The sequence below is a fragment of the Lasioglossum baleicum genome, chromosome 6, assembly GCF_051020765.1.
Source record: "Lasioglossum baleicum chromosome 6, iyLasBale1, whole genome shotgun sequence".
NCBI lineage: Eukaryota > Metazoa > Arthropoda > Insecta > Hymenoptera > Halictidae > Lasioglossum > Lasioglossum baleicum.
In genome coordinates this window covers 17815757-17837768 of record NC_134934.1, presented here as the reverse complement: position 1 = coordinate 17837768, position 22012 = coordinate 17815757, and positions in this window count along the sequence as shown.

Below are 22012 nucleotides of genomic sequence, written 5' to 3'. Positions count from 1 at the left end.
ATTTTTAAATTGAACGAAAAGGCTTAAATTTTGTGGAGATGCTTGAAGGATTAGTTCACTAGTTAATATGTAAATAATTTTTCTTTTATATTGCAATTATATGAAGGAAAAAGTTACGATTTTCAAGTTTTTCATCTGTGCCTATAGTGAACATTTAAAACGTGCCTTTTCTAAACATAATTAATTAAGTTAAGTAAATATACATCTTTCTTCAAAATCTTTTTATCAGTTTTTCCGAAAAATTTTTGGTTGCTAGTTTTCATAAATTATATTTGACAGTGACCTTGGTCAATCTCGATATGAAACTTTGTACGTCTGTATTGTTTATCACAGACCAGTAGAAATTACTAAACAGAATTATTTACACCTAGTAAATTAATCCTTCTAACTGCTAACACGTCACAAAAAAAAACTCAAATTATTAGGTCCAATTTTCAAAAATTTATTCGTTGAATGGTGTACGAATACTTTCTACACCCACTGTACATCCCGCAAATGACGTTCGGCAGCCGTAGAATAAATTGCAGTGCAAGGGGTCAATTCCAGCAGTTGGTGAAAAATGGAGAAATTAATTTAACCGAAGAAGATTAAATTATTCATCGATTTCGGGAGCCAGTGAGTAATCGTTGTCCTCAGAACCTCTCTGCCCATCGAACGGTTCGAGACACTTTTTTTCGAAATTACATGTTGTTGATTTAAGCGAATGTTGACTGCAGCAAGCAACTGGCCCGCGTAAATTGGACGTCACCAGCACGCAACCTATAGCCCCCCGAAAAAAATGAATCATGCCCCCGGAGGGGGGAAGAAGGGTAGGGAGGTGAGATTCGCTAAGGGGTCTCGGTCATGCGAGGTTACACACGTGTACCTCGCCAGCAACGACAGCAACGCCCGCTAATGACGCTCTGAGATACCAGCGATACCTCTAATTAATTCTTCCTATCTTCTCGATATACAAATGCCCACTGTTCATGCCGATTGCCAGGCCAATGTCGATGGAAGAGATTTATCGCGTTCCGTGACCGGAGGGTTGTCGGGAAAGGGTAGCTTGTGTTTTGTTAGTGATTTCGCCGAGGTTTTTCACGGTTGCGTATATGTAGGTGTCAATCCGTGGAGACGATAACGCCACACCGAATTCTGGAAATTCCTTTCGGTTATATGTAGGTACATACGGTGACTATATCTGTTTTTGGTAAACGAAAAGAGTAAGGGACTGGCGTAAACGTTGGGACAGTGTTTTTTTCCACATTAACATAGCAACAAGTAACAAAGAAACGAGTGTTTCTTATTGATTCGTTTTCCACCGAAAATCTTTCAATCCTGATTGCTCAAGTATATCTCATACAAGTGTACGAAGTATTCGTTCGCTCATTAAAACGGAATAACTCTTTTATTATTGTACCAAACGACCCGATTTTTTATAATCAATTAGAAGCATTGGTTTACTAAATGATTTGCTAAAAAGATTTTCCAAATATTACAATTTACAAGGTTACATGCAAAAATAAAAAAAAATGTTTAATATATTTTGTAGATCTGTAGTAATTGTACGTGTACTGAAAATTTCATCAAAATCGGTTGACGTAGGAAAAAACGACAGGCATCGAAATACATATGTACGATTCTGGGGATTTTAAGCAGACACTGATTTTCACCATTTTTAATCGCTTGTAACTCGTGTGTATGGCAATCGATTTCGATGAAATCGAAACACGTGTGCAACTACTATAGATCTACAAAACGTATGTTTCAAATTTTCTTTATGGGTCAGTGGCGCACCCAGGATCTAATCTTGGGGGGGGGGCCGAGTTGAACCCAGCCCTAGGTTTTGCGTGATGACCTTTTTTTTAAGCCAGAATATCTATCAACGGTACCCAGGGCTATTCCGCGATTTTAATTTTGGAAGCTGAACATTTTTTTCTTGGTGGGGGATTTGGCCCCCTGGCTCCCCCCCCCCCTGGGTGCGCCACTGATATAGACGCCATTTTTCTGAATGGAAGCTGCAGACATGTTTCAAGTGTTTTTATGTAAAAGTTTTGCAGAAAACATTCTCCTCTGAAAATTGGCTATAACTTTTTATCCGTTAACGCATATTCATTATACTTTCTGCGGCGGAAATGTAGCTGGCAACTATACCTATCCACCGGTGTACATTGCTTTGCGTAATTCTCATCCTATGAGATTTTATAGCTGAAAATCAAAACGTGTCCCAACCTTTACGACAATTCCTTACATACGGTGACCATATTTTTGGTGAACGGAAAGAGTAGGTATTAATTCAACACACACACAGCAAAAAATAACTTTCGTATCTGAGCACAACGAAACATATTTTATGAAACTAAATCTTAAAACGAAGAATTGGTTGAAAAACAAAAATTTCTTGAAAAACAAGACACAAAGTATAGTCATCGTGACGTAACAAAACCCAAACTGATGATTTTCCTGTTAATCGTTTGACCATAGTCGAGTAGGATCATGATCAAAGCATGCACCAGTTATTATCCATCCACACGTCAAAGATGGCAGCTGAGTGGGTGATCAGATTATTGAAACCCCTTGCATAAATTATGGAGTTTACATTAAAATAAAGAAATCTTTCTAAAAAATATTTTACGAGGTATAGAATTGCAAATCTTAACAATACGATAGGCAATAAATACATTTTTCTAATCATTTGGTAACAGTATTTGGATGGCAGCAAAATTGTCAAGGGACAAAGGCAGCAAGATGACCTTTCCACCGTGTCCGTTGCACTTTGTCACTGACCGGCTCCTTTCAACCGGTTCCTAAAAGCTCTCCGGCGCCGACTTTAACAGCAATTTAATCACACCGTCATCGAGGGTAGGCGGGAATCGTTTGTTTGGCCCCCTATTAGGCAATAATAACCGGGGTGCGGCGGCTCGTGCCCGCGAGATAATTTATTCCCGTTGGAGGCGCCCTGGGGCCCCGCCACGCCCAGAAGCACGTTCTGCAGCTCCATCGGCTCGTGCCGGTGTTTCTTTATGACACTAGGGTTTCGAAACGAGCGCGTCATAAACACACCCCCTTGTTGGAACAGATTTCGTCAAGAAAGCGGAGGAAACGCAGCGGCGATCAAATAATTGACTCGTCTCTGTCAGCCTTGCAACAAGTATTGTTGCTGCCCTGCATGAACGGAGCTAACTTTCATAGAGGGACAGAAAAGACAACTTGTACTTCATCGAGAAAATAGCTGTTGTAATGCTGATGAGATTGGAATGGCCCCGGGATGTCGTACTGCATTAAACCTCCTTTCACTTTAGACAATAAAAAAAAAAGGATAATCAGATAGTGCAGGGTGTAAAAAGAGGTTTGGTCTCGGCTGCCATAGGCGTATTCTACATCTACGGATCTGTGAAGCTCTGTGAAAAAAAGTTGCCGCAAAATTGTCCTTGACCTTGAATTTCACGATCTTTTTTTCACTGCGTTGTATTCTGTACAGATGACAATGTTCTGCTGCATTTGGGCGGTGTGTAACTTCTATCTGTTTGGATTGTTTCAGCTCTTCGGGAATGTAGCGGAGGATATTAAAGTGACAAGGAAGCAGCAAGGTTACAGCGATTCGCACTGCATCGGTTAATAGTGACGATAAATTCACGCGTGAGACATTTATCGTTGCACCAAGGTATGTAGTTAGCTTGATAGTAATATTCGAAGTATTCCCTGCATTTATAATATGTTGCTGTTCGTCAACAGTTTGAAATAGTTTCAATGGTACTTGAGTAGGGGAGGCAGAGGGGGCGAAAGTAATATTGTAAATAATCGTAATATTGTAAATAGTCCTGTCGTGTACATTATTATTTTAATCATAGTTATGCAATTAACTTATTCACTGATCAAAATGACTTTACCCTCAAGTGACTTTTTCTTATTGTCAGTCGCTGAAAATTGTGATTATTTATTTCGTGATCAAGTAAGGGCTTTTTTCTGGTAATTAATTAGCGAACATGTTCAGGATCGAAAGTAATGTTACAACCGATTGACATTTGTGAAAATCTCTGCAATCGGAACAAATAAGAGCCACAGGTAGGAGTACTTAGCGAGCCCCTATTATGCGAACCCGTCGGTCATCGAACGGCACGGTAGCCCGACGTGTACGGAAAAGCGAGGCCCCGCTGTGCTAATAATAATCAGGCAAACATTAGCGCTCGTCTCGTAGGTAAAGTAGGGTCTGTCAAGCAATGATCACCCCGTGGGCAAAACACATCAGAAACGTCTTCGTCACCGATGTAGTCCTCCGGTTGGGTCCGTTGGAAACGATTGGAAAAAAATCCGCTCGATGAGGACGAGGGGCCCGGGGAAGGAGAGCCATGGTGGAGAGGCTGACTCTTGGGGGAGAGGAGACTCTTTGATTCGGCTGCGGCCACGGTGCGTCCAAGGCCGCCTCGAATCTGGACGCATAAACATGCCAGAATCGTGGGACGTCACTCCCCATAATAACAATAAGAATCTGTCGGTCCCGTTCCCGACGACGGTGGGCCCGATCGGGCCCTCTCGCTCTCTCAGTGGGCTTCGGAGAGATCCCACGTGATTACGAGCACGGGAGCGTCTTCACAAATCACTCCGGGGCCCCGCTCGGAGAGCGCTCCTTCCGTTCGGGGGCCCTATCCCCCTACCCCTCCGGGAGAAGATATTCCTCTCTGACTGTGTGCAAGGGGGGCTCCCCCCTATCGGGGACCCCTCTTCTCTCCTTCGACCGATGTCGCAAGCTATTCCATTTGCGGTGCGCTCCTGCGCAACTTGCCAATAAGTTACGTCCAGTAGCCTCGTTTCGCTTATCGGAGAACACTTAACCGCGACGCTGAGGAATGCGTGGGACGCGGATTGATGGGGGCCATGGACGCGCCACGGAATGTCAGGGTTTTTCAGTTTGACGCGTGTTGCAATGAAAGTGTTGCTAGTGTAACCTTAGCCCTGAATTGCGCCCGGTTTTTCATCCCCCCGGAACCTGTGTTCACCATGCTCCCTCTCTCCCTCTCTTTCTTCCTCTATACTCCTTCGACTCGATGCGATGCGCTGCGCTGCGCTGGCTTGTGGCGATTCGTTGCTAAACTCCCCCCCCCCCCCTCCTCGATCTCCCCGGAAACAAAGTTTACGAGCAATTTCGACTTGCTGCGGAAGGATACGTCGGTGGACAACATTATGAGACAACCGGAAGATTACCGGAATAAGGGCTTAAGCAGAGTGGACGTCTTTTTTCGGTACATAGGAAATAAGGCTGCCTCGTGGTCCCTCTACTCGGAGACTGCTACTGCGGCTATCAATTTCGAATTTTTAGAGCAGCCGGTGGCATAGTGAATGTGCATTTTATTTTTGCACTCTTGTTTTTTCTCCAAAATCGTAGAAACTGAAACGACTTTAAGCACAATGAAAAATATTGCTTATGACTGAATTTATCATAGAGTTGAAAGTGGAAACATTCCATTTTCAACAACCCCTTTAAAACTTGATATATGTACGAGCGGTTATTGATTGTTTTATTGAGTTTTGAATAAAAATGATATCGCCATCTTTACGGTAAGATACCACAAGCTATTCTTCCTCATTTTGTTCCATAAATCAGTCAAAATAAATCGTACATTAACTTTTCGGGGATTGGTTATGAAGGAAAAGTTTCAATCTTCAAACTGATGGGATACTCTGTCACCTTATCACCATAGAAAAATTTTCATTAATTAAAGAATAATTGTAATAACAAGTAGTAAAAGTAAAGGTTAGAGGCTTTGAAGCGAGTCCAGGTTTGCTATTGCACGATTCTATTTTATGAAATTATTACAATTTGAATATGGTATGTATGATAAATATAATTCGCGATAAATATAAAAACATGTATTACAATTTATAATAGCTTGCTGTACGGTCAAAGATAATCATTGATAAACCAACAAGCAGAAACACTTTCAGAACATTCCTGTTCTAAAGAATTATTTAATTAGTGAAAAAGAGGTGAAATTATTTCGTGTCGCCGTCTATTCGGATCCGATCATCCACCCTCATCATTCGAGGAGTACAACACCATCTTGGTTTTCCCTGGCAAAGTCTAGTTTCGTGTTCAGCAAAACCCGAGAAATAAAGAAGCACGACACGAGGAGCCTCGTTGTACGGAATAAATATTAATACGTGGCACACACCACTTTTAATCTCCGGCGACGCGATGAAATAAAAAGAAGCGAAAGGTTAGTCCCCCGACTCCCGCCGCCTAATAAAACATTCACTCACTTTATCCACTTAAAAAAGTCGGCTCGGAGGAAACAGAGGGATGAGACACTCGATTATAGCCGATCGCTTTGCCCACGACGCTGGGACACGTTCGAAGATAATATTGGGGGTACCGTCTCCCTCGGGACCAGTGCGGCATGGGAAGGGGGGCGGCGGCGGCGGGGAAGGGGGCTGGAGGGGGAGGGGGCGAAGATCGCCCCCGCATAACACAGCGGCTGCATTCGACGTCGCGCCGCCGCGGAGCCAATTAAATAAATATTCGTTGACATCACGACCGCGTCGCTTCTACAAACTGGCCCTCTGCATTCGTCCAAAAGGAACTCTGCTCATCCTCCTTCGTCCCCTACCACCCGTTTCGCTCCGGACGTGGTGATTCTGTGGAAAAGATACAGTTTGCCAATACCTTCTGGTCGTCAAACAATTTTCAACGTAGAGTACCATACAGTGCCGTTAAAAAAATTGTTTTAAAAACGTCGGATACACGTGTCTCTGATGGCAGCAGATGTACGCGATCTTTTTAAACAATTCTTTATACATTTATGCCGCAACTCGTAGTGGGAATCGCCGGTTCGCAACGAACGAGGTTTCTGCGCGATAAACGAGGTTGCAACCAGCGAGGCTTTACTGTACAGAATACATACGTGATGAACGACTCTTTGAAAATTTGTGTTTTCCAACACCGTATTACACGTTGTTTGAATCTTCTATATCAATCAATGACATGGCCAATCGAATTGCATTTCGACAATCCCTCTGGGTTGATATTCAGCCCAACCCATTGCTTACTACTCGAAAAATGGCCCATTATCAAACTGATATAATTCCTTGAAAGAATTATCGTATGACCGCAAATTTCGACTTGTTTCAAAGCTAGAAACCTCTAGTTTCAGATTTTTTTCACGACACAGCGAGCGAGAAACTGAAGTGCCATTTTTCTTATAAAATTCTGTAGGTACAAACGTTTGTGGAAACTTTGAGAAATTTGTTTCGTGACTGAAACTACCACAGATTTGGAGATCGAAGCTTCATCTTTACAACGATACCTTGAAAGTTGGTGTACCATTTTTTCTAGTCGTTTGATCGAGCTCTAATAAGAGGTGTGTCGCCAACTCGTTCCTCATCTGCCCCGAACTTGTTCCTAATTTTTATTTCATAAAAAAAGTACTAAAAAAAGCTTACATCAATTTTCAAGTTATTATTGTAAAGATGAGGCTTCAATCTTCAATTCTATGGTAGTTTCGTTTACGTTCAAAATTTTTGCAAGTTTTGGGAGGCGTTTGAATTTGCAGCGTTTGGCCTTCTTATCTTAATCTGATCTTAAAATGAGTCCAAATCTATTAGTTCAGAATGACCACAATTTCGATACCGTCAATGTTTCGAGGCTCGGAAATCTAGTGTTTAAATTATTTTTGAATCCCCTGTAATTCTCGAGAGACACAGCAGCGGAAGACGTTAATTGCTTTCGATTTTGTCGGTTTGGTCGCCGTGGTAAGCCGATTTTGAGCACAATACGTCGCAGGTTCTTAGGAAAAATGTGCCCGAAAGTATCCGTAGGCGGACGGTGTACTCTGTCCGACTCCTCTATGACACCCTGTCCTTTCCCGAAGGTGTCGGTAGATGTTCCCGGGACCTGGTCGCTCGGGGACAAGCGAGATATATCGTCCGGCCGGCTGTTAATAAGACGAGACAATGCCGGGGTCCGGTGTGTATGCGTGTGCTTGGTCTGGTCTCACGAGAGAGGCCACGGGCGTTCATATGTTTATTAGCCAGACCCCGCATAAATAACGCGGCTATAAGAACGAGAGAAGAAAGGGTGAAAGGCGGGGCCCTGGACGAAGGCCCGGGAGAGATCGGCCGAGTAAATTGTCACACGCTCTCTCCGTTCTGAGGGAACAAGGAATTGGGGTGGTGGGCCCAAGAGGCCCTGATCGGCCGGGAAGAAAGAGGAGCGGGTGGAGAAAGATCCTATTCCAAGCTGGACTCTCTGCTCGGGAAGGGCTAGTGATGAACTCAAGACGCTTCGAATCACTTCGAACCACATTTAGATTATACCCCTACAAAATCCAATGAAGACTCTTCCTCGAAGAGGTATCATTTGAAATTTCGCACCATCTTTTATTCGTGAAGATTGGAGTTGTTGCTCTTCGACGCGTGGTTAGTAAAAACCACAAAAAACAGCATTTTTTATAATTTAAAATAACAATTCTGGATGCAAGACCCCGTTAGTAGATCAGATTCGGAACAGTAAAAATATTTAGAGCATTGACAAATTCTGCTTACTTTCAACTCCATGCAGCTTCTGTAACTTGGAATTGATGCAGACAGCATTTGTTTAACCATGAGGATGGAATCTCTGAATTAACTAATTTACCTTTCGACAACGGGGTCCGAGTGTATTTTGGCCCGGAGTACCAAAATCGTCGTTCAATTACTCCATCTCTGTGGATTAAATTAGGTGAATGCTCACATCGGGAACAAGGGCTAATAAATCTACGAAAAGTACCTTTAAAAATATGTTTGAAAAAGAAAGACATTCATAACTAAAGCTGTAAATGGTCTTCAACATAGCCTGTGTGTCTAGTAATTAAAAAGTCTTCTTCACAACTGTATAATTATACATGGCATTTATGTTATTCTAAACATGGCTATGTTATTTTCAAAAAATAAATTTGAATGTTATCTGGAAAATATTTATGTTGCATAAAGATCCGTAGTTTAATAACTACTTCCTGGTACGGATTTAATCTATGGTTAAAATTTGAGCATGATGTTCATCGACTTTCCGCTTAGCAGAGTCCCACCTGACACGATTAAAAATAGTGTAAAAAGACTGTGTATAAGACAATATTTGTCTTTTGTAGCAACAAGTGTACAGTCTTTTGTACATTAAATAAATAGACAATGTTTTTTGATGGCGTTATACGGATATTGTATGAAGATTGTTGTTGCATGAATTAATTGTTGTGGGGGGGGGGAGTTGAATGTATGAAAAAGGGGAGGAGTTCGAGTACGGATCAAGCAAATTGCTCGAAAAGTAACAGCAGAAAGAATCGAATGCCCATCACTAGAAGCGGACTGTCCCCGGATAGGGGGCAGACGGGGCCCCAAGACCCTCGATAGGGTGGGGAAAAAGGCAGGAGGGGAAGATGGACCGAGAACCGGGCCTACCTAATTTACCTCCCAGATAATGCGGCATAATTAAAGCAAAATGTAACGTCGCTGGCAATTAAAACAAATTTATGCGACCAAGATCCGCGATCGGCCGACCCGAGCTCCTTTCTGCCGGCCTTGGCCGCGTCCCTGCCTCCCGCCATCACTGCCGCGAGCCTCGGCCCAGCCATTATTATAGTTATTGCAATGATCGAGAGATTTCTTTTTCGACGAATCGGTTCGGGAAACAGCCGAATTTCCTCCGAGTCGATCAAGGGAGGGAAGCATCACTGATCGAGAGAAAATAGGGGACACTTAGGAGGAATCATGCTTGCGAAGATCGCTCGCTATACCGAGATAACGAAAGCCACTCGATTATAAGACCCTTCCCTCTTCGATTCGCCCCCCTCTTAATTTAAATTTTATACGATGATTGAATAACTGATAAGAAGGTCGCACGAACGTACTACTGGAACTGTATCGCAAAAAGGGCTGAACGACTTCTGCGTGATTACACTCGAAATGTTTATATTTATTGACACTTCGCGATGCGTAGACATGGAAGTATGATTTTGCCGATTGATTGTGAAATGTGAGGGACATGCAAATACGCTTTTACGCATTGTAATCTTATATGTATGAAGTTTTTATTTGCACTAATTGCATATTCCACATTGCACTAATTGTAATATAGTTATAATAGTTGTAAATAATTGTAAAATAATTGTGGTATCTCTCTCTCTCTCTCTCTCTCTCTCTCTCTCTCTCTCTCTCGGAAGTGGACCATTGTAAAAAAGTGTTTAATGTATTAGATGGACAAATTAATTCGTAGATCTTTATTCTTGAATTTGTTAATTGTTTACAATCAAAATATATTCTACTGTTTAAATCACCTCCATCACTTTCTATACGTCCATTCTATTTTATAAATAATTACTGAATCTTCAATTTGATGGATAAAAGATTTGGATTTAAAATAAAGTTACTAATCGAACATGAGGACAATAAATTAATTTGTGCAATAAGTTAATATTGAACTGTTCACATTTCTGTAGAGTTTCGTTATTAAAATATTGCTTGAAATTAAATACTCAACATGGCGGTAGTAATCCTCAACTATTGATGAACCATGAGCAACGTAAAGCTCGTTAAAAAGTTAAAAATAATTCAAGTTTCTTTATTAAAGTTGCTTGGAAAATCTCAGACTTCAGGATATCAAACATTAATAATTATTAGACTGGTTAGTAGAGAACAGAGATTAAATGGAAATTCCTTTTTTATGAATGAATAAAATACGCAGTCAAAGAAACAATAGATTGAAAATCCAATCAGTTCCAAAAATAAGAATTTCGACACCACAGCTTCAGAAAAAAATTAAATGGAAATTTCTTTTTTATGAATGCATAAAATCCGCAGTCAAAGAAGCAATAGATTGAAAATTCGATCAGTTCCAAAAATATGAATTTCGACACCACAAACTCAGAAGATCTTAATTAACCATTTGGATGCGTGCAGCAGCAAGAGAATTGTTTAGAGAAAGGAAAGAATACTTTGACTGGTTCAGCTTGCATCAAAATTTGTACGGAAATTTGTAGTACAGGTCTTCGTTGGCGAAGCAGAAACTTCAGCAACGTTAAAGTCCGCCAGAGGACGGCGAGTCCTTTTCGAAACAACCATTATACACAAACAAACTGTTGCACCCGAAAAAGGGCAAAGAAGAAAGGAACGAGAGATGGAAGGAAGAAGAAACTCCGTAAGAAGCAGTCAAACGTCGCATTTTCATTTCAGTTTGTCATCCCATCACGACGATCCGGTTTCTGTCGATCCTTTTCTAATGTTAGAGGTCCGCCACGTTTAATTGGTCGTCGATAAGATTCGTTTGTAATGTCTCTTGAATTTCATTCCTGTAGGTCATCTCGTTTTCTCTATACTGCTCCATGATTTTATAAACATTAATAAAAACAATTTATATGAACTCGCAATAAAGCGTTCTAATGATCGATAAGCACGTCAGTGAAAATTATTTTACGTTGATTAAATTGTTGACAAGATTATTTTACAATGCTTTATAAAAATCAAAATTTTATTGAAGATTCGTAAAAATTGCTGTGTTTGTCGAAAATATGTGGACAATAAATATCGTTATTAGGTTGCAGATTTACGGACATTATTTTTAACTTATTGAAATAATTATGTAAGAGGAAAAAGAAATGTTCAGTCATTATAAAATTTATGTATACACAGAAAAATATACATTTTCAAATATAAAACATGTCACTGTATAAATTTAGGAATTGTAATTTCGAAGGTGTAGAAATGATTGATTGATTAATGAATTTATTGATTATTCTACTCTTCAAAATAATCTCCATCACTTCCAATGCGTTTAAATAAAAATGTTTTGCATCGATTGTAGACACCAGAAGTGAAATAAAAATTAATTTCATCCCTTAATAGATTTGTTACATTGAAAACATAACAATATATTCTTAGATTCTTCTAATCTTTTAGCTAATTGCTTCGCAAATGCATAATAATCCTTAGTCTAGTGATTATAATGCGATGACTGAAAAATTTGACATTACGGAAAAGTGGCTAATTGACTGTGAGAGAGCCACGAATTAATTGGTACAGCGAACAATAAATTAATTAAAGGCCGGACAAGGGTCGTCGAAAGAAAACGCAATGATAATTTCATCGGTTTCGAATCGCTGCGAAAGTCCCCTCGGAACCAGAAATCGCATGATTTCGCAGTGCTCGGTTGACAGAATAGCAAAAGGAGCGGCAGGTATTCTCGCAACGACCTTCATGGACAAGAAACCGAAGTGCGCGAGAAAGGACGAAGAAAGAGGCAAAGAAAACAGCAGAAGATCTTGAAGCTCCGTAAGAAAGCGATCTGACGTAGCCCGCTGTCCGAAAGACATGGCAACGATTTACCAATTCATTTTGCTCTTACCATTTTAGATTTAAAATGACGCATGGGACAACAGCGACCGAACCTCAGAAAAAACCTAACAAACTTACAAGGAGATGCTCGCGAACAATCATTTCAGTTGCAACCCTTTTATCATTATATTGAAGTTACCCTCCTGCGTAAAAAACTTTATTGTATATTTTATTACTAGACCGATTTATGCAGGATAAAACTGCAGCATTCGCAAGAAACATAACTCCAATAAAAAGTTCTTTCTTTAATCAACTTGATAGATTGAAAATAATTGCAATATTACTATAAACACGATTATGTATCATGCCAGATTAAATTTTCGTTAATTTGTACAATAAATATTTATTTACATCTGAATCATGTTGAGATACTGAAGACTTGTTTTCAGTCATTGGAGGTTCGGATAATCGAAGTCCACTGTATCAACATTCGAAAATTTCTACTCAATTTTGTTATTCATGCTAAAACCCGTAGTTTATTTATTACTTTTGCGGGTCACATCTTTGGGATTTTTTTCTTTTTCACTGAAACAAAAATGGTTTTCTCAGAAGACATTACCAAAATGGCCACATTTAGATAAAGAATACTTTAGGAAATTAATGAGTCGAAGTCTGTAAAGTGCATGGGTTCACTCAAGGTGGCCATTTTGTTAAGACAAAAAATATGAGAAGCGTTAGTTCCCTTATTGCTTGTAAGTTGTTTTTTAAGTAGATACATAGCTGATGCATAGCTAGTATTCAACTTTGTTTATAATGGAAAATACTCGGTGATCTTAAAAGGCTTTAATAATATTTAAATTCCTCTTTTGTTTGATATTTCCATAGACATATAGAGATAGACTGCGCGGCCTGTACGAAGCGCTGAAGCCCACAATGGCGGCAAAAAACAAAAATAAAACATCAATAAATACATCAATTGGAAAGAGAGCGCTATGGACCCCGGCTAATGCTCTCTCTCTCACTCTTTGTACCGCGCGCCGCCATTGTGGGCTTCAACTCGCCCATAAGACGGCGCAGTCTATCTCTATATGTCTATGGATATTTCTAAACCTTCACCATTCTCAGAGCTTTACAAAATGGCGTTGTTCCCATGGTACATAAGTTAGGTCAATGGGACCCATAACAAAAATTGATTTTTATTGAACGTATTGAAATTACATTATGGCTTAAATAAATTCACCTCCTTTGTTTATAGCAGTGTTTTGCGATGGAGCAAATTTGATGGATAACATTGTTAATTACATTTACATTATAAGTCAAATTAATATTTCCGAAAGTTTAACCTTGACAAGGTCAAATCTCCTTCATCCTTCAAACCAAACATTTTCTTACTCGTCAATATTAGATTGTCCCAAAAGTTTCTTACTAAAACGAATGTGTTCCTTTAATGTTGCTAAATAAGTACAAACAATGCGATAATCTTTATGTTAATGTTTTAGTACTTCCTAATACGAGTTTGCATTATGTGCATGAACCTAATATACCTAATATATTGTTGCTAGTAGGAAAATAACAAATATAAGACTAAAATCCTGTATAATCGCGAAGCTGTGATTGCTTTAAGTTGTGCCACTTCCCCTGCAAGGACTGCCAAATCGCTTTGATCTTCACGATACCCAAAATAAGGCCCCTCGTACAAGGAATTCTTTGCTTTATGACCGTATTTGTTGGATGTGCAGGCTTTGATACTGTCAGAATGCGAGATGTCCACGCGGACAGTGTATCCACCTTTACACCTGTATTTGTGTATATGGAGGTTACGGCCTAACGTATATGGGGAGACCGGTGGAACCAGCCCGGCCGTGCTTGTCATATCCAGCAAAACAGCAACTGTAGTAATGGGACTAGTCCCATAGCACAGCTATTAATATTGATACCTATCAATCCTCCTCTATCGCGTCCGAGAAATAAATAGATTTATTGATTCCCTTTTATTAATTACAAAAACTAGGGAAACAATGTCAGGGCTCTTAAACCGTATAATTGTTATTGTATACATATAATTATTTCTACCTTTTTGTTGCGATCCATGCAAAAGTTTTATATTTTGCATAAAGACCCGCAGTCTAATTATAACAAAAATCAATTAACCCTCCGAAGGCAGAGCATTCACTGCTTTATTTTTTAATTTTTTAAAACATATTTTTTGAGATACTTCTTTCACAGTTTTTGTATTGCTGATAATGCAGCAGAAACTGAGTGATTGAATGAGGATTTTGATGATCCGGGTCAAGATAGACCCAGAACGGTTTTAGGTTAGGTTCCTGTAGTCGTAGAATCTAATTCTGCTATTACTTATTTGATAGAATGAGGGGAACTGTCTTTATAAAACTACCCTTATAAGGGATGTTTCAATCTAAAAAATTGTAGCTTTGCTAGCTGATCTCGACTGTGATTTTAAGCAATTAATAATATGGTTCCCGAACAAATCTCCTGCTTTAATAACAAGAAACTGTGATTTTAAGCAATTAATAATACAGTTCCTGAACAAATCTGCTGCTTGAATAACAAGAAACTGACCAACGCGTTACTACCAAAGTCTTGAACTCGACTGTTATTTATTTAACAAATGAGATCAGATACAAGTCTGTGTCCTCTTCAGTAAAACCTAGTTCATTGATTCCACCTAGGATAACTGTACCGATTACTGCGGTATCATGCTTCGATCTTACTTTATGTTAACATTATTCCGGACATATCATGAAATAATAATATATGTGTAAGCATTTTATGGAAGAATGATGTACTCTTCTTATTAATTTCTTTATTATTTTATCTATAATATTCTTTTTATTTAGATTAGTATCCTACCTAGTTACGTGTGTCGAATAGGTAAATACCTGACCTAAAACGTTATGCTGAAGTGACGCCTGTTTCTCATCGTAGTTGCAATTTATACCACAGTATGTACTAGAGACATTCCTAGCGCTTTTTGTGTCGCAGTAATGAGCAGTATCTTTTTATTCTATTGAAGTAGAGGTATCTAGATAATAATAAAGCTGTCCCCTATGCAATTTAAAGCAGTATAAAGAATGTATGATCATGTGAACAACATTCCTTCGGTAATCGAGACAGAAGAAAAATTTCACGAACAATGTTTATTCAAATCCTGAGGTTATAAAAATATATAAATGATTAACAATTTTGTTTGCACCGCCAATGAGAATACATTCTCATCGAATTGTACAAATTGATTCACGGCAAAATATTGGGAAAAATGATCGCGGTAAAACGTACACACGCAGTAATAGGTAAATACATTTACTCTATTTTATAAGAACGGGCCACTGTCGTTCAGAAGGTTAATATCGAATCGCAGTAGCGGATACTGTTCTCCGGCAGCCTCGATTTCCCCGATACCAAAAAGAGGGTTCCCCCCGACCCGCCAATAAATCCGCCGCTCAGTGTCTCGTTCCCTAACGATTCAGATCGGTAACTGCACCGATCTTATTAGCGACGCAAGCCCCTGACAAAAAGAGGGCTCGCTAAAGAAGCCGGTTGCAAGCGAAATTCATGCGCAACGCTGAAAGAAGAAGAAGAAAAGGGGGCCGCCGCGGTCGCTGAAATATCCGTAGATAAATTGACGTCAAATCGGATTTTATTGCGAGAGAGTGGGAGCGCCTGGACGCGAAGAAAGGTGATAGAAAACAGGTCCGGTCTCGCCTCGAGCGAGCCACAACTATTTTGTGTTTTTTATCGGGGTTCCGACGCGCCGCTATCGCTGCGCCATCTGCCTGACAAACCCGCGCCATCCTCATGAATACGTCATATCTATTCTTTTGCCAACCAGGGGGGACCATAAACCCGGACCTCACTCCTTGCCTTCCCCCCCCCCCCCCCCCACACACAAGTCCCACAAGCTTGCCGTTTCTACCAATTCGGAATTCGGGGGCCCCGGCCGTGAGACTTCGACCTGCTGTAACCCCATCGGCGTCGCGATCTTGCGTGCTCTGCTACCGGGTCCCGATTGTTCACCGCAACCGAAAACCGAACTCTCTCGGGAACCGAGATAATTTATTCCCGTTCGCAGTATACATCGCTTTTGTCCAGGACTCGATCTTTCATATTGCTTGCTATTACACCTCGCGACTATACTGTGGCTCTTCACATTATAAATGTATCGTTTCAATCCTTGGACGGTACGGCGGACCATTCTCACAATTAAGGTGGACTGGGGTAAGTCCGCCCTAGTTTTTGCAAAGTTGGACTTTAAACTGATGTATTTTCAGTCTGGTATGTAAAAACTTAACGCTCTTGGTATCAAACTCTAGCCACAGTTATTACTGATGAATTAGTATTATGTAGGATTCTAATTTTGCTTGAAAATTATCATTTTGATGGGATATTGTACGAAGTGTCAACTAGGACGCACTTGCCCCGAAAATGGGGCCTCTGTATGTATTCAAAATAGTATACATATTGCGTAAAATGTTATAATTACAGAGTCAAGTATACTAAAAATGCAAAACTGTCCACAGTTTATAATTTCAATATTTACAGTTCATAAATTGTTTATAATTAATACGTATATAATTCATAAATACTCATTCATAAATCGCAACGAAACAGTTTTCGTGGATTTTTAAAAGGATAAAACAATTAGAATTAATAAACTTGTGAGGATACAAAATCATCGAAAGGGGCAAACCATCAAAACAGTTTGGCAAAATAAAAAAAAAGGTACAATGATCGCAGTGAACAATCGAAAGTAGAGGAACGTAGAGGAACAGAGAGGATTACCGGTAGAAGCACACTTTGTGCAGTGGCCTAATTGAATGCAGCACAATCTAAATGACGTCGATTTACCAGGCCACCACCCCTATAAGGAGTGTTAATACTCAGCGTCGAGTCGCGCCACCTGCTATAGTGAATTTTTTGCGGTTCATTACCCCTTTAACAGTTTGTTGCAATTATCATACTATTTTTGCGCCTCCATCTACCGCCATACACAATTCAGACCATCTATTATACGATTGTAACAATATTATACTGAAATTAATTATAATGTAATCAATACATTATGTTAAATAAACGATTATATCTTGTTGAATATCTAAATTATTAATTTTGGGGTTCAAGGAATTTACATATCGCTCTATCCTCCTACCGAATTTTATTTACAATAGAGGTTAGACTATCTATCAAAATTATAATGTTTCATATTTTACACTTCCACGGAGGTAAGAAAATAATATATTCTTTCGTTGAATACAAAACGCACCCTTGGTGTTGTACAGAAAATTTTATAGTACATAATTATAAGCTACAATTTTATAACATTCTACATCAGAATAATCTATTCTTAGATTTTTCTTATATTTTACTGAGCCAATTTCTCCATAAATGTATAAAAATTTTACTATTTGTTAGTGACATCTTTGGTTAAGGTTTCTTTGTTTATATTTTATGCTCAAGTTTTATTCAACACTACAACAACCGGTCAAGTAACCGTTTCACATTCTTCATTTCACGATTATTAAAATCACACAGATGCTTTTTAGCATCTTGCCGGATGCTTTTTTGGAGAGCGTATTATTCGAAAAATTCCGAGCAATCTGAATAAGTTCAATCTTGTAATTTTTAATAAAACAAGATGTACAGTCACATTTTGTACGATGTATTTACGGTTAGCGTTGAACACTAACAGGGAAGAAGAGAGGTCCTTCCCTCCGTAAAAACAGTCAGGTACAGTGAAAATTCTTTCCTGCCCTGCATTTTAACCCGGCTCCTTCAAGGGCTGAATCGTTTGAGGAAGGTGCGCGAAACAGGTAGGCGGAGGTGAAATTTCTTCGCCGCAGGTGTCAAAACCGGCGCCGGCGCCTGTCCGCTCGCACTCTTTCCGGTTTTACCTGAACGATGAGCCCAAACAATCGTTGCTTAAAAATTACAGACCGTAAAGTGATTCGAAACAAAAGGAAAACCGTCTGCTGCGTCGAGTGCTAATGTTCCGAGTGTGTTTGCCATTCGTTTAGCGAGTATCTGAATTTTGTCCACAATATGCATGCAAATATGCATTTTATGACGTTCTGTGTGATTTCACGAGTATTTAATGCCACTCTTCTTTCCGATCCCGAACAAATCAATAGGTTTTTGTGTCAAATTTATACACAAAATATTTTTGAGGAATTTTATTTGAACAATCTCTAGACAGGATCAACACAATTTGTGTAGAACACGAATTATTGTGTATTATTTATTAATATAAAGTGGCATGGTAGCTAGTTTATTTTGTCGAGAAATATCCAAACTCTGCTGTCTCAGATAATTATAAATTAAATATTCGTTATTTGTATAATTATAATATGTTTACATTAACTCTTATGACTAGACAGTGGATGCTGATGCAAAATAACAATTTTCTACCATTTTTACATTACTTAATCACTCTGATACGTTGCAAACGGCGTAACAATATTTTCTTCCATTTTTCTAATCGTTTACTACTTTATATTTTATTCAGCCAATTTCTTTATAAATGTATACAAACGCTTATGACAATGCTCCAAATTTTCTACTTGCTGTAAATTCAGCTCAATATCTTCATGGCTCGAATCTAAATTAATTTTTAACCACTCAAGGAACCTGTAACAATTTTGCTATTTGTCAATGAGAAATGTACAAGATAATATACCACAATTGACAATTACACAGCAGATCTTTGTGCAAAATAGAAACTTTCTACCGAAATTGTAACAAACTGCAGTGAAATAGAAATTTATTTTCTTTCTTAATATACATATTCAATAGCTTTAAAATAATATAACAGTATTTTTAAATTCTTCTTTCAATTTGTTAGAAAAGCTTACAATCCGCTGACTATCGATGTGTAACATAATATGGGATATTCTCATGAGGGTTAAATAAGTAAGATGTCAAGCAGTACAACAGTATCACAGCAGTGATTAATTAACAATAATTGCACCAAAGCACAAAATACCATTTGAATGTTTGTAACGCAGTGCTAGCACTTTAGTTAGTAGCAAACTTAACAATTCCATAAAATCTACTCTATTTAATGAAATAAAGATTGAAATATTTTGCAATATGATACTGAGTAATCTCCCAAACTTCTTGCATTCTGCAGTAACCAATTTTAATGCTGGAAAATTGATGTTTCAATAAACAATTTCGACACCCACATCTGAGAGACGTGGCAGTGAACGTGTCAGAGTGCAAATACAGATTTGCCATATTACAGCATTAAAGTCGGAATGGCTGAAAGCTCCTCGAGCGGTCGTCGTCCTTAAAGAAACCCTGGGAAAGCTTTAAAGGACTCATCGTTCCCCCGTGACTCCCGAATAGCCATCGCCACCCTGTAAGAGAGCCTGGAACGCAACCCAGAAAAATCAACAGAAAACGTGCTTTGAGCAATAAAAGTGCATGCAACGGGCGTATCCACGGCAGCACCTGAACCTTGGACGTTCTCGCCTTACCCCGAAAACCGCCCCTCTCCCACGGAATCGTCGATACTCCTACAATCCACCTGTTCTCCCCCTCCGGGATCGCATGATAGAGTATAAGCGGACGCTTCAAAGCAGAACTGCCGGGTAAAAGGAGTCGGGACGGAGCTCTCGAAGATTAAAGCACGCTGACACCTTAAAGACGAGCCCATAATAGGCCGATACCTTGGTGGAAACGAGAGGCCAGCCAACGGACAGCTTTTTCGGGGATGAATGGGAAGGGTTCAATGCGAGTCTTTCGGCTTCTTTATTGTTCGAATACCTACGGAACATGGATTCAAAGATCTCGCGGTTTTCGGCCGAAACATCCGCCATCGAAACCAACGAGATTATTTGATTCCTTTAATTCTCGGATGATCTAACGCCGCGATAGTAACCTTGCTTTATAAGATTATTAGCCTACACCCAATTAATTAATGTGTATAGTCATTGAGATCACTTTTATGCAGTTCTCAATTTTTATGGACTAAATTCGAGAATGCTGTTTTCACTGATAGTAGCCATAATAAATAACAGACGCAGGATTAGTTAATTGTTAATTGTTACAATAATTTTTTCCCACATGAAATCTGGGAACCATTCTTATAATTAATAATTGATGATGATCCATTCACTGCTTTCTTTATTTTTTAAAACATATTTTTGGAAGTACTTCTTGTAGACCCATTAATCTTGTTCTTAAAGCAGCAAGTGTTCATTTAATTAATTAGTTTGCGGTTGCAGTGAGGAGAACTTCTTTATTCTTCATAATTCCCTACCAGAAAAAGAAAGCTTTATTATTGTACGCCCGTATACATTTGTATTATTCTGCAGAGGCTATATATCGACAATAACAAAATATAATTTTATTGCAGTTTAAAGAAAACTCTAATAATGTATACGTCAAATACAAAACTGAGAAGACAATGATATTGTAACATTACCTTCGAATTTTTAAGCTCATCGCAACAGAAAATATAATTTTATTTAACTTTAGTCTTTTACAATAAACTTGGATAAATTTTATTTTGCATAAAAATCCGCTGTCTATTAATAACATACGTATTTATAAAATAGTAACAATTATTTATGTCTTCAGTGAACAACGTTCGAAAAATGGAAAACTCAAATTGACGTCTCCGGTTAACAATATATTAAAAATAAAAAGATATCGCTATTTTCCATAGAGTCCATGTTCTGCAGATGCGTTTCGATCTCTGAAGTCATGCAGCAGCGTTTAAAAACAATATGGAGTAGATTAGAAATCGGAAAAATGTTTGAAATGTTAGTAAAGAATTTGTTGATGGGTTTCATATTTTTCATTTTACAATTATCGAAATTATCAAGTTGCTTGCATGGAAATTGATTCGATAAATTTTTTAATTCAAGCATATATTGTAACATAGCCTCGTGACTTTTTTTCAAGCTGAAACGGTAGGAGGTTTAACGTTAAAGCGCGAAAGAAGCGCGGAAAGTGCGACACCGGTCCTTGTGCAAAGCCGAATACCCCTACGCTCGCAGCATTTCCCTGACGGCGCTATAAAAACGCGCGTAAGCGCGACGAGAATACAATCGAGGATCGCGAGCGCGCAGAGAGTCCGCCACGGGGTGGGGGGCCGCCCGTAGAATATTCACGCGGCATATAAAATCATAGAGACACGAGTGGCTTGCTATAATAATGCATAAGGGGGCGGCATCGCTCCTGACGCAGGCCACGCCCCTCGCCGGCCGTGCTCCTAGTGGGAGAACCCGGCGCAGGGACGGGGATGAGTTGAGACGAAGCCTCGAGTGGGGAGTTGCAGAAACACAACTGAAGCTGAAGCAGAAAATCATCCGAACCCGTCAGACGGAAATTCTCCCTTTTCCTTCGAGCTAGGGGCGTGTTTAGCGGAAAGTGCCGATAGCTGATTAATGTATCAACGATCTGGCTAAATAACGAAACGTGTAGCGCATCCATTATTTTTCCACCGACCAGTTTATCTCGATATTATTCTACTGTGCTGTTCTCGACGATTCTTTCTCGCCGCAACAAAACAAAAAGGAAAAAAGGAGATTGTTTGTGCTTCTCGAAAATTGTCACGGAAACGTGCAGCGTAACGTTGAGAGCGCGTCGATGAATTAAGTGTGACGCGTGTGAGCCTCCGCGAGCAAAAAACGTATTTCACGGTTGGTACTCTCTAGAAAATCGCTTTCCGTGCCACTTAGGTACGTTTCCTGTACACGGTCGCATTCCTGGCACA